The sequence below is a fragment of the Leopardus geoffroyi genome, chromosome D3 (assembly GCF_018350155.1).
Source record: "Leopardus geoffroyi isolate Oge1 chromosome D3, O.geoffroyi_Oge1_pat1.0, whole genome shotgun sequence".
Taxonomy (NCBI): Eukaryota; Metazoa; Chordata; class Mammalia; order Carnivora; family Felidae; genus Leopardus; species Leopardus geoffroyi.
Window position 1 is genome coordinate 80324143 of NC_059339.1, and position 14656 is coordinate 80338798.

The window sequence follows — 14656 nt, forward strand, 5'->3', positions numbered from 1 at the left end:
CTGGGCCAGAAACCTGAGTGTCATTCTCAACTCCTTCCTGTCCCGCACCATCAACACCCAGACGGTCACTCAGTATTTCTCAAGGTGGTCCGGTTTTCTCCATCCTCATTTGCCAATGTCCCCGTCCAGGCGGGCCTCATTGTCTCTTGGACCCCTATGTCTGAATCCTCACCAGTGTCTCCTCCTCAGTCTTATCATCCTCCAGTTCCTTTCTTCTGCCATAGCCCCTCCTTTGATCTGCACGTCTCATCTCCGGCCCGTCCTGCCTCTGACTCTGTTAGAGCAAATCTGGACCGCAGCTCTCTCCGTGCGTTCGCCATGATGCTTCTTGCCTCTGTGCCTCCCTCCTTCTTCTGCTCTGCAACTCCTACTCAAGTCGTCCTCCAAGCCTTCCTTGACCCCCTCCTCAAGGTCCCTACTCTGAGGTCCTGCTACATGTCGGTCCCTTTCCTGTGGTTGCATCCAAACCCCCTTCTGTAGTGATCTATTTCCATGTCTTTCTCTTGGAAAGGGGGTTGGAATCTCTTTGTGTACCCGTCACCTGGCTCCGTTCCTCCTACATTGTTTGGGCCCTCAAAATTAGTAGAATGAATGAATGAAAGAATGAGTAATGACATACAGATTATCCTCCCTTTCTGTGGGAAAGCATCGGCAAAAGAGAAATTAGAGGCAATAACTGGGGACAACGTGAGAAATACTTCAAAAAGAAAACATCACACTGTTGGTTAATCTGATTTTTTTTTTTTTTTTTAGTCATGACATTTAAAATATTTTTTTTTTCAACGTTTATTTATTTTTGGGACAGAGAGAGACAGAGCATGAACGGGGGAGGTGCAGAGAGAGAGGGAGACACAGAATCGGAAACAGGCTCCAGGCTCTGAGCCATCAGCCCAGAGCCCGACGCGGGGCTCGAACTCACGGACCGCGAGATCGTGACCTGGTTGAAGTCGGACGCTCAACCGACTGCGCCACCCAGGCGCCCCAACATTTAAAATATTTTTATTTTTTTATTTTTATTTTTTTTTTCAACGTTTATTTATTTTTGGGAGAGAGACAGAGCGTGAACGGGGGAGGGGCAGAGAGAGAGGGAGACACAGAATCGGAAACAGGCTCCAGGCTCTGAGCCATCAGCCCAGAGCCCGACGCGGGGCTCGAACTCACGGACCGCGAGATCGTGACCTGGCTGAAGTCGGACGCTTAACCGACTGCGCCACCCAGGCGCCCCTTAAAATATTTTTAAGAGTAGCGTTTGGGGGCACCCGGATGGCTCAGTCAGTTAACCATCCGACTTCGGCTCAGGTCACGATCTCACAGTTCATGGATTCAAGCCCCGCGTCAGGCTCTGTGCTGACAGTTCGGAGCCCGGAGCCTGCTTTGGATCTGGGTCTCCCTCTATGCCGCTGCCTCACTTATGGTCTCTCTCTCTCTCTCTCTCTCTCTCAAAAATAAATAAACATTAAAAAAAATTTTTTTAAATACCTATGAACTCCAGAAATTCTAAATTGGGAAGGATTATCAGAGGTCATCTGTCTCAACTTCCAGTTTCTAAAGTACATAGTTGAAAAAAATCATTAAAAAAAAAGACCTTTTAAAAATAGTTTCCTATACCTTAGACCATCCTTGGATGAGGAGTCTTTCAATATCTGGAGCTGCTGAACTGAAACTGTTAAATTCCGACACTGACTTCGAAGGACCCGACTGGAGAAGTCTGGGTGTGGAGAAGACGTGGCATTGCCTAATAGCGCTTGCGCCTTCTGTCTGGTGTTCCAGGTAGCCCCGAGCAAGGACCCTTACTTTTCCAGGTGCTGATGGTATCTCTGTCACTGAGAGGGCACCGAGTTTACTTGCCTCCCTCACTCTTGCTGTTGAACCGGCTAACAATGATTTTTCAAATGCTAGGGGCTGGGAAAATCTTCCTGATTTTTGTTCATTTAGGTCTATTTGCATAGGGCAGATGTGCCTGGCGAGTACGATTGAATGTCTAACAAACTGGAAGGGCTTTTACACTATGTGGAGATAAGACTCATTTGTTACTTTTTAAAGCAGGGAGTGGAGAAGGAGAGGGAGAGTAGAGACAAATAGATCATTTTACTCCCTCGTCTGGCGAGGAGGAAGAGTGATGTCAAATCATCCAGGGACAACCAAGGAAGAACAAAGAAAAGGCAACAGGTAGAACAGGTTGTAGAGATGCTGGGAATATGCCATCGTGATACATTGCATCGCCTGAAAGTTGCTGATCGCAAAACAAGGATCGGGGGCACAGGGCAGGGCGACAATAATAATAACAACAAGCAGAGTGAATACGAAGCCACATCTGGCACACAGATCATAAAGTCCTGTCCATGTCTGGGTAGAGTTAGCAGAGGAAAGAAAGCTGCCAGATCTGGAGTCGTAGGGAAATCGAATAGCCCAAAGGGTGGATGTCAATGAAAAGATGCCCTAAAGAACTGAGAAGGGTTGGGGCACCTGGGTGGCTCCGTTGGTTAAGCGTTTGGCTCTTGGTTGCGGCTCAGGTCGTGATCTCGTGGTTTGTGAAATGGAGCCTGCTTGGGATTCTCTCTCTCTCTCTCTCTCTCTCTCTCTCTCTCTCTCTCTCCGTCCCGCATGTGTGCTCTGACTCTCAAAAATAAATAAACAATTAAAAAAAAAAAAAAGAATCGGGAAGGACTAAGGTCAGTCTAAGGCAGTGAGTCTTAAGATGGAATGCTCCTCCTGGCATCTGACGAGTAGAGGCCAGGGATACTGCTCACGGAACAACGCACGGGGCAAAGAACTTTCCAGGCTTGAATGCCAACTGTGCTAAGACTGAGAAACCCTGATCTAAGAAACTTTCTCAACCTGACAAACAACCCGAGGGAGCTTGACTGGCTTTATCACGGGCTGCAGCACAGGTCCCATCCCTAGTCTGACCAAGTAGTAGAGGGTGCTTGTGCCGGATTACAAGATCCCGCGTCCCGAGACCTCACGTCGGTGGCCAGAAATCGGCTGCAGTGACGGTAGTTACACCATGGAAACTGGCAAATACCGCAAAGCAAGACTTGTGCCCCCCACACTCTACATCCCGGAGAGCTGATTTTAACCGGATGGTACCACACCGCTGCTTCTCGGCTACTGGAGGAATGAGACTAACTCTCTTTGTCCCCCTGTTTTTAAAGAGTGCCGCCCTTGGACAGGTGAAAGTGACTAAGTCCTTTATCTTCTTGCCTCCAGCCCTGGGAGCATCTCTCCGTATCACCTGGACGGCTTGTTAAACCACAGATGGTTGGGTCCCGCCTGCAGGGTTTCTGATTCAGTAGGTCTGTGGGCCCAAGGAAGCATTTCTCATAAGTGCCCTAGGTGATGTCGGTGCTGCTGGTCTGGAGACCATGTTTTGAAGACCACTGTTCCATGCTATGTCTGTGAATGGCCTTGGTGACTCCCAGGACTTTGTCATCAGGAAGCAGTTCAGCAGACTGGACTTGAAGGTAATTCTTCCTCATCTTTCAAATACTCACATAAATGGGCAAGACGTGACCCATCGCCTTGTTCAGGCTGCTTATATTCTAGTTGTATTTCTCTGGCCTCGGAATCCTATGAAGACAGATCATGGGGTTATTGTGGGTGGCAGCTAATGGAATAATCTCAAACGTGGGGTGCTAAGCAACAGGGCAAGTTTCCAAGCTTCTGGGAAAGCCTCCCTACCCGTCGTGCCCAGTGGTCTAGAAACATGAGAACTTTTTAACGAGAAAAATTTCTTAAAAAGCGTGAAAATGATATAATTGGGGGGGAGGGAAATGAAAGTTAAAAATTTCAAGAAGATCAACATTCGTGTTGATCAACAATAGTGTTCCAGGTGCTATGGGAAGCACAGGACTCTGTTCTCCCTCCGTCCCCTCAAGGAAAGATGCCACCTGAGGCAGGAGTGAGCCATGTAAGTTTTATGGACTGTGAGAGGGCTTAGTGGCATACCACTGGGCATCTCATCTCCTCAGCTCCCCATTGACTACAGAGCCATACGCTCCCCCCGTCATTGTCCCCCGCCGCGGCCAAGTGGAAACCACGGCCGTCCTGTCCTGTGCGATGCTGAGCACATTAGCTCCAGCTCGGCTCCCTCAAGCCCAGCCAGCAGCTGGCCCCGGGGCTCACAGAAGACTCAGGAAAACACATTACCAAAACAGGCCACTTGCAGAGGGATTGTCTCATAAGGGTCCTGGAAGGAACAGATGGAACTTTCTGATGGGGTAATCTGAGGAGAATTTAGCTGAGGGAACATTTACAAAGGCATAGGCAGGGTTTCAGGAAAACAACTCCAGGGAAGGAAGAGTGAATTGACTACCCAGTGGAATTCTAGGATGACCTCTAATGCGTCACAGCCTTGTCAAATCTCCTGCCCTTGAATGTGGGTGGACCCCATGATTTGCTTGTAGCCAACGGGATACCACAGATGTGATGGATGTCACTCCCGTGGTTAAGTCACGGTGGAAGTCCTACGTCACGGTAGACAGGAGGAGAGATCTCCCTGCTGGTCCCGAGGAAGTGAGCCGCCCTGCCACCAAAGGGCCACATGGCAGGGAAGTGCGGGCGACCTCTAAGAGCTGAGAGCAGCCCTAGGCTCACAGCCAGTAAGAAAGCAAGACCTCAGCCCAACAATGGCAAGAAACTGAATTCTGCCAATAACCACATGGGGTGCCTGGGTGGCTCAGTCAGTTAAGCGTCCGACTTCAGCTCAGGTCATGATCTCGCGGTTTGTGAGTTCGAGCCCCGCGTCGGGCTCTCTGCTGAGAGCTTGGAGCCTGGAGCCTGCTTCGGATTCTGTGTTTCCCGCTCTCTCTGTCCCTCCCCCGCTCACACTCTGTCTCTGTCTCTCTCAAAAATAAATAAACTTAAAGAAAAAAAAAACCCACTAAATTCCAGGAAAGAGTGCAGTCTGGCCCACACCTAAATTGCTGCCTTGTGAGACCCTGAAGAGAGCACCCAGCTAAGCCACGCCCCTCTTAGGCACCCTGGCTGGGCTGCTTTACAGCCTAAATGTTTGTGACAACTCTCCCCACCCCCCACCCGACCAAAATTCCTAAGTTGAAATCCTAACCCCCAATGTTAGGGGGCGGTTAGGGACAGAGTAGGAGGTGGGACCTTCACAAGGTGATTGGGTCATGATGGTGGAGCCCTCAAGAATGGGATTAGTGCCCTCATAAAAGAAACCCAGGCAGCTATCTTGCCCTCTTTCTGCTGTGTGAGGACACAACGAGAAGGCAGTCATCTGCACCCCACTGGGCTGGCACCCTGATCGCAGACTTCCTGGCCTCTAGAACACTGAGACAAATTTGCTGTTTGTACGTGCCCAGGCTGTGGCACCTTGTTATAGCAGCCCGAATGCACTAAGACAATGTGACAGAGTGAATGCCTGTTACTTTAAGCCACTGAGTTTGTGTTGATCTGTTAAGTCGCAAGACATGGGTGTTCCGTCCCCTTAGGAACCCTGAGGTATGGGGGAGGAGCAGTTTCCAGAACCCAAACAGAGGGCAGACGGGGGCAGAGCTGAGGCCTCTGGTGGGCACAGGGCCACCCTGCAGTGGCCAGAGACAGAGGGAGCTGGAGAATGAGGGCCTGACCTCACACTCACCTGTCCTCTGCACCCAACCCCCCCCCCCCCGCCCCCCGCACAGTGTTCCAATTAATGGACCCTGCCAGAAGGCAGCGAGGTGGGGGCCACTTACACTGGTCTCATGGGTCAGCTTCTCGGGGCACAGAGCAGGCTGGAGAAAGGTGGGCGATGGATTTGGAGGGACACATGGGATGTACCTCTCGTACCAGGGGATTCTCAGGCCCATCGTGGGAAAAAAAATAAGTGTTTTCCTTCATAGTGTTACCTATATAAATGGACAGCAAAAGGAAGGGGAAAAAAAGTGAGAGTTTTGGTTTCCATGGTAAAATTAGTAAAGTATCCTAAAAACTAAAGTGATTCAAACCTTTCCTTTTCCCTTTGTTAAGTGGGCTAATCACAGCCCGTCGTCACAAACATGCTTTCCTTGAGAGGCCCCTGTAGGAGAATTACACTAGGGCCCCAGCATTGTTCAAGCTCTGGAAAGAGACAATTTCTATACTAAGGTTGGCCATAAATCAGACAGTTCTGTAGTTACTGGGCAAATGGGATGGTCTCTAGAGAACTGTTTCACTGTTATTTTTTCCCTAGTTATTCCTAAGAAGATACAATTTATTCACTGCTCTGATAAGAATAGATTGTTTAAACACACTGTATCTCATTTTACAGCCAGAGAGTTGATGACCTATGTAAGTTTGCTGGGGCTGCCATGGCAAAATGCCACCAACTAGGGTGACTTAAATAACAGAAAATTTATTGTCTCACAGTTCTGGAGACTAGAAGTCCAAGATCAAGGAGGGTTGGTTCCCTCTGAGGGCTGTGAGGGAGGCTCTGTTCCAGGACTCTCTCCTTGCTTCTGAGAGCTTCAGGTGTTCCTTGGCTTATAAATGATGTTCTCCCTGTCTCTTCACACTGTCTTCCTTCTCTGAGTATCTGTCTCTGTGTCTAATTTCCCCTTTTTATAAGGACACAGTCATATTGGACTAGAGCTCTCTCTAATGACCTCAACTTACCCATCTGCAAAGACCCTATTTCTGAATAAGGTCATGTTCACAGGCACCAGAGGTTAGGACTTAAACATCTTTTTGGGAGGAGTGGGGGGAGGGACACAGTTCAACCCATAAGAGGCTCTAAGCCAACCTACAGTTTAAAGGCAAAGCCTACTTCTAGTAGCCAAGTTGAAGATTCCATTGACTCCTCATTTGTTTGTTGCTGGTGAAAATATAAAATGGCGCAGCCATTTGGTAAAATAGTTTGGCAGTTATTTAAAAAGATAGGCATGGGCCTGCCATATGACCCAGCCGTTCCATTGCCAGACATCTACACAGGAGAAATGAAAACGTATGTTCACACATGCATGTTCATAGCAGTACCAGTCATGATGGCTCAAACTGGAAACCCTCGAAATGTCTGTCACCTGTGAATGGATAAACACCAGGTGTTTAGAATAGAATATTATTATATATTATATTATATTATATTATATTATATTATATTATATTATATTATAATATTAAGCCATAAAAAGGAATAAACTACTAATAAATGGCACGACATGGATGAACCTTGAACACATTATACTAAGTGGAAGAAGCCAGTTACAAAGAGCACACAGTGTATGATTCCATTTATATGAAACGTCCAGAAAAGGTAAACCCCTAGAGACAGAAAGTAGATTAGTGGTTTCCTGGGTCTGGGGTTAGGAATGAGGGGTCCACAGGCAGGAGGGATCTTCTTGGAGGGATGAAAGTGTTCAAAAGCTGGCTTGTACTGATGGTCGCACAAGTCCGTAAATGCACTAGAGATTATTTAATCAGGGGCGCCTGGGTGGCTCAGTCGGTTGAGCATCCAACTTTAGCTCAGGTCATATCTCATGGTTTGCGGGTTTGAGCCCCACCGTGGGCTCTGCACTGGATTCTCTCTCTCCCTCTCTCTCTCTCTCTGCCCCTTCCCCACTTGGATGCTCTTTCTCAAAATAAATAAATAAACTTAAAAAAAAAGTTTTTTTTAAAGATCATTTCATCATACACTTAAAATGGATAAATTTTGTAGTATATAAATTGTATCTGAGTAGATTTAAAAAAATTTTTTTTAATGTTTATTTATTTTTGAGACAGAGAGAGACAGATCATGAACGGGGGAGGGTCAGAGAGAGGGAGACACAGAATCTGAAACAGGCTCGGCTCTGAGCAGTCAGCACAGAGCCCAACGTGGGGCTCGAACCCACATACCGTGAGATCATGACCTGAGCTGAAGTCGGACACTCAACCAACTGAGCTACCCAGGTGCCCTTAGACTTTTTTTTTTAATGTTTATTTATTTATTTCGAGAGTAAGTGACAGAGCAAACAAGGGAGGGACGTAGAGAGAGAGGAAGAGAGAGAATCCCAAGCAGCCTCCACACTGTCGGTGCAGAGCTGGACGCAGGGCTCAATCTCATGAACACCGAGATCATGTCCTGAGATGAAATTAAGAGTCAGACACTTAACCGCCTGAGCCACCCAGGCGCCCCTCAATACAGGTGTTTTTTTTTTTTGTTTGTTTGTTTGTTTTGTTTTGTTTAAATCTCCCGGTGACCTTAAGGTAAAAATCAAATCATTTATTTGTAGGATGTTCTTCAACAGCGTGTTAAACAAATATATCAAAGCTTGTTTTATGTACCAGTGTGGAACCATATCCAAGATAAAGAGTAAGTGAAAAAAAAAAAAATCCAATCCCGAACAAGGTTCAGGACAGCATGTATTTGTCTGCATGTACATAGGAATTTTTCTAGAAGGTTAACACAAGAAATGGGTAACAGTGCTTTACCCCGGGGAGTAGCAATGGGATAAGGACTTTTCCCTGAAAACACTTTCATCTTTTGAATCTGGTACCATGTGCGTGTTTTCAAAAACACAGGTATTTGCACATTTTTTAAAATGTACCAGCACACCACAAGCCAAAATATATACTCAACACTGGAGACGACCTTCCAGAAAATGAAAGTAGTGGATTTTCCCCCCATGAACCAGACTGTCGCTTAGTAAGTGATCCTTCCAGATCTGATATCTGGATTTTCCCCCCATGAACCAGACTGTCGCTTAGTAAGTGATCCTTCCAGATCTGATATTTGGCCTTTTGTGCTAAGAATGTTTATGCACCTCCACCAATGAGCCATTTTCTGCAAGAGGCCGTGTTGTAACTCTGTGGTCATGTTCAAGATTAGAGATTCTGTGTCTTTCTGGTCTGTCCTACCCACTTCATATGGGGAAGTTGGGAAACGCTCTTTCATGCAAACTGTTCCAGGGAAAGGTACTACATAAACATTAAATCATTAAGATAATACATGCATTGGGAGGTGGGTGGAAGGCCCTTTTTTTTTTTTTTTTCTTCAACGTTTTTATTTATTTTTGGGACAGAGGGAGACAGAGCATGAACGGGGGAGGGGCAGAGAGAGAGGGAGACACAGAATCGGAAACAGGCTCCAGGCTCTGAGCCATCAGCCCAGAGCCCGACGCGGGGCTCGAACTCCCGGACAGCGAGATCGTGACCTGGCTGAAGTCCGACGCTTAACCGACTGCGCCACCCAGGCGCCCCCCTATTTATAAATTTGCATTCTTTTTAGAGTACTTGCTGGGCCATAGTTAAGAGGGGGAAATAATGTATTATACTATTTGTTTTCCCTTGTGACAATGTTGGCTGCTGTGTAGGATGCTTATGTTACTACTTATCGATCCCTCTTTATTCTCTCTTTGCTGTCGTTCTAATGGTGTCATGCAAATTGAGAATAGCTGAGGGTTTTTTCCAAGTGCAATAAAATGGCATCGTAGAAGAGATTTCCTATAATCAGGCAGTTGGTTTCTAAAGAAAACAAGAGAGACTTCCCTGACCATTCTCAGAATACATTAGAGACCCAAAGCATGTCAGTCATTCATTCTTTCCCGTTCTTTCCCCTGGGATGTGTGGTCCTGGTTGCTGCAGGCTCTTCTGCTTTGCTGCCAGGTTCCTTCCCCGAGGTGATGCTCTGGGATCGCCCAGACCTCTATGGCTTGAGAAGACTCACAAGCATCACATTTGGGAACATATCTCACCATGTCCAGACCCTCACCACATCTGGCTTGTCAGCCGAGCGGACCATCAAGAGGCACGTCCATCTTAACGTGGAGCTGCTATCATGCACGAAGAGAGATTTTTATGGTCTGCTTCAGAGTGGGGTAGGGGAAGGGAATTATTATCTCCTCAAAAATGTGTTTCTTTAATCCAGTGCTCTAAAAATGAGATTTTTTAAATTCAAATTAGTTGTAGCCAAAGGAAAGAAAGTAAAGAGAAGCATTTATTTTTTTTAATTTTTTTTTTTTATTAACGTTTATTTATTTTTGAGACAGAGAGAGACAGAGCATGAACGGGGGAGGGTCAGAGAGAGAGGGAGACACAGAATCCGAAACAGGCTCCAGGCTCTGAGCTGTCAGCACGGAGCCCGATGCGGGGCTCCAACTCACAGACTATGAGATCATGACCTGAGCCGAAGTCGGACGCTCAACCGACTGAGCCACCCAGGTGCCCTGAGAAACATTTGTTAATGACAAGGCCCCCCTGCTTCTCTTAAGAAAGTCTATTTCCAACGCAGGCTGCATAAAAATGGATCCAGCCACAATATGCCCCAGTTACATTTATTAGGACATTATTAATTTGCTTAATGATGAGCTGTCACACAGTTCTTATATCCTGTCCCCCCAAAAGCAAAGATGCTACAACTCCTAGTTTGCAATGTTGATTTCTACTTCATTTCAGGGAACATGGGACATCTAATCAAGGTAGATCTTCACAATTCCTAATTAAGCACCTTTCAACCTCTTTGAATTTATGCTAAAATTAAATATCTCTCTGAATGAATTGACGTATCTGAATACACAAAGGTATGCATGTGAACTTAATCGTCTACTTTTCTACAAATAAGACATATCGATATGTTCATAGCACCTACTGAAATAACCTGGCAAAATGGTTTCAATGTAAATTCATCCCCAAGCTTTTTTTTTCCCCCCTAATACTTTCTGTTCTAAGTATATTTTGTTACTGGTTTCTAGTTCTCATCCAACAATTCGTAACTATGAGCAGCTTCCACGATAGAGGAAAGTCGGGGTGACAGCTTAGTGAAAGCAATAATTAGATGCACATCTATCCATTTCTTGTTCTCCATCTCCCAATCCAAAGGCACATGGCAGTAAATGTGGGAGGTGAGATTTGAACCAGCTGTCTTGACCACTTTGCACTTGACCCATGCACTTGACCACTTTGCTCTAATGACTGGGTGTGCCTCCTTCTTGCCATCCTTACTCAATCTGGACATTATCATTTTGCCAAATCTTTGCCAAGCTGCGGGGTAAGATGGTAAAATGAGCTTTAAAAGCATGTTTTCCATATTCTGCTTCCAGGGGAAACACACTGACTGGTGACTGGGGAAGATCGGTGTCCCCAAAACACAGCAAGAAGAATGGTAAGGGCTTCAAGTTGCTTCCCCTTAGAAATCAAATCATAAGTCACAAAAAAGCAAAAAAGAAATGGAGGGGGGAAAAAAAGCAAAAAAGAAATTGTCAAAAGGACAATAATTTCCCAGTTCCAATGCCCTCGTTAGAAAAAGTTCACTTATGGGCGTCCGGGGGGCTCAGCCGGTTAAGCATCCAACTTCGGCTCAGGTCATGATCTCATCGTTCGTGAGTTTGAGCCCTGAGTGGGGCTCTTTGCTATCAGCAGAGTCCACTTTGGATCCTCTGCCTCCCCCACCTGCCCACTCCCTAACTTACGTTCTCTGTCTCCCTTAAAAATGAACATTAAAAAAATAACAAAAACAGTTCCCTTAATTCTAAAAAAAAAAAAAAAAAAAACAACCCGATAGATCACTTAAAAACAACTTTTTCTCTCTCTCTCCTACTCTCTCTCTCTCTCTCTCTCTGCCATATTTGGTAAAGATATTTTGTGCTTTGTATATTGCAACTAAGACTTCAAGGTCATTATACATTTCACTTTGGAGAAAGTCTACCTTATATTCTTTGACTTGGATTTAAGAAGACAAAGAAAAATGTACTGTTAGGAAGACAAAGAGAAATGTAGTCCTATGAACAATGTGTATTGCAAAATGAGTATTTGCTCAGCATTAATGGAGCTAATATTTATCCCACAGAGCAGCTGTGCACAAATAAACAAAAGGCATCTAGGCGAAAGGGCTTCTGAATTTATGTGGTCAGAAGAACGCTATTGATTGTAGAAAAGTTAATCTGATTCCGATAAAACTTAGTATGCTTTCAGTAAAAGAGAGAGAGGCATGATCATGGTAACCCACATAAAAAAAAAGGCAGTTTGATGTCTGTCAAAGCTAAGTGTAATCACAAACACCCAAAGATTAACTTCCATATGTATTCCAATTGTTTGTTGGAACTTTCATTTCAGACTCTAAATAGCTGAAAGGATGGCTGTATTTCCTAGTAGGTTTTATTTTTTATTTAAAAAAAAATTTTAATGCTTATTTATTTTAGAGAGAGAGAGAGAGAGAGCAGGGGAGGAGCAGAGAGGGAAGGAGACACAGAATCCGAAGCAGGCTCCAGGCTCTGAGCTGTCAGCACGGAGCCCCACGCGGGGCTCAAACTCATGAACCACAAGATCATGACCTGAGCCGAAGTCAGTTGCTTAAACCACTGAGCCACCCAGGCCCCCTCCTGGTAGGTTTTAAAAGAGAAGGTGACAATGTAATAAGAGCCTGCATAGTGCGGTTAAAAGGTTATGATTTTTAGAGTAAGACAGGCTTAAAACCCAATTGTGCTACTTATTAGCTAGATGAACTTGAACTCCGTGGAATCTTTCCGAACCTCAGTTTCCTCTTCCGCAAAATGGGAATATTCATTCTTCACTCAGTCATTCAACAAACATCTGTGTCCTGCTAATGTGCCAGGCACTGTGCAAGTCATAGCAACACAACAGTGAACAACAGCAACAACAAGAGCCTTGTCTTAAGGACTGCGTGTCCCAGGGGGAGAAGACAAAGATGACGAGCCAACCAATAGGCGCTATGTCAGGTGTGACTTATGCTGTAGTCATTTTCTTCTCTTTTTTTGTCATTTTATTTTACTTTTTCATCATGATAAGTGGACTCTTTAATCCTCGTACCCTATTGCCTCACCCCACCTCCCTTCTGGTAACCATCAGTTTGTTCTCTATACTTAAGAGTCTATTTCTTGGTTTGTCTCGCTCTCTTTTTTCTTCATTTGCTCATTTGTTTTCTTTCTTAAATTCCACATATGAGTGAAATCATATGGTATCTGTCTTTCTCCCACTGACTTATCTTGCTTAATATTATACTCTCTAGAGCTCCAACTGTGTCATTGCACGTGGCAAGATTTCATCCTTTTTTAGGGCTGAATAATATTCCATTGTGTATGTGTATGTATATGTATACATACTACATCCTTATCCATTTATCTATCAATGGACACTTGGGCTCTTCCAGAGTTTGGCCTTTGTAAGTAATGCTGCAATAAACATAGGGGTGCGTGTATCCCTTTGAAATAATATTTTTGTATTTTGGGGGGTAAATACCCAATAGCGTGATTCCTAGATCATAGGGTAGTTTTTTTTTTTAATTTTTTGAGGAACCTCCGTAGCGTCTTCCACAGTGACTGTACCAGTTTGCATTCCCAGCAATAGTGCAAGAGGGCTCCTTTTTCTCCATATCCTTGCCAGTACTTGTTATTTCTTGTGTTTTTTGATTTTAGCTGTATTAGTTTTCTTGGATTGATGTAACAAAGAAAATACCGCCAACTGGGTGGCTTAAAATGACGGAAATTGATTCTCTCGCAGTTCTGGAGGCTGGAAGTCTGACATCAATATGCTGGCAAGGCTCCAGGGAAGAACCTTTCTTGCCTCTTCCCAGTTTCTGGTGGTTGCTTACATCCTCGGTGTTCCTCAGCTCAGAGCTGCACTATTCCAATCTCTGCTTCCGTAGTCACTCGGCATTCTCCCTATGCCTCCCTATATGTGTCCTGTCCTCTTCTTGTAAGGACACCAGTCACATTAGATTAGGGCTCATTCTAGTGCTTTATGACCTTGTCTTAGTTAATTACATCTGCAAAGACCCTATTTTCAAATAAGGTCCCTGTCTGAAGTTCTCGGTAGACATGACTTTGGGGAACATGGTTCAATGTACTACAAATGCTATGAAGGAAAATAAAGCAGGGTGAAGGGATAAGAGTGAAGAGGTGCTATTTGAATAGGGACGGGTCATTCGGGGGCAGGCCTACATGAGTGAGGGAGAGGCACGTTGCCATTCATCCAGGGGAGTAGCCCCCAGTGGGGGAGACATCACAGCAGTGCAGCCATCCAGAACTGGAGCTTGTTTGGTGGCTTCAAAGGACAGTGGAGAGAGCTGTGTGGCTGGGGAGAATGGGCCAGCAAGGGATGACAAGGTGGGGAGCCGGAGAGGTAGCCAGGAGCAAGATCGCTTGTGGCCTGATAGACTTAGATGAGGATTTTGGAATCTGCCTATCTCCTGGGAATTTAGTGAGGCTAAAGGAGGTATGATTTCTTACCCACTGAGGACCTGCTGAAAGGCGCGTGGAAATTCCAGCTCCCCCTCCCCCCCCCCCCCCCCCCCCCCCCCCCCCGCTTGCTTCCCTTGCCCTCCTAGCTCTAAGACGGCACATTAAGAAAGTTCTCTCTCTGGGTTTGGTGTGACTGTCATCTCCAGCTGAGTTCTTTTCTGCTTAACTGGTCACCTGATGAAGGATCTAACATTTTCCATCATTGAAAGGACAGCATTTTAGGGCTTGTGTCAGATAAACTCCAGCAAGTAACTTTTCCTAAGGAGAACACTTGGTAAACCAGGACACCTGCAGAGCAAGGTTAGCTAGTTGGGTTGGAAATAAACCTCTTGTCCTGTAGTCTGTCCTCACCCCTGGTCATCTCAGAAGCCCTTCCATAAACACTGGAGGAACATGGCTTAGATTCTAGGCCAGTCTCTTATGTCTTTTATTTCCAAAGTGGCCCTGTGACTGATCTAAGTTAACGGACTTCGGATGTTCATGTAACATTTAAACCTCATCATTGT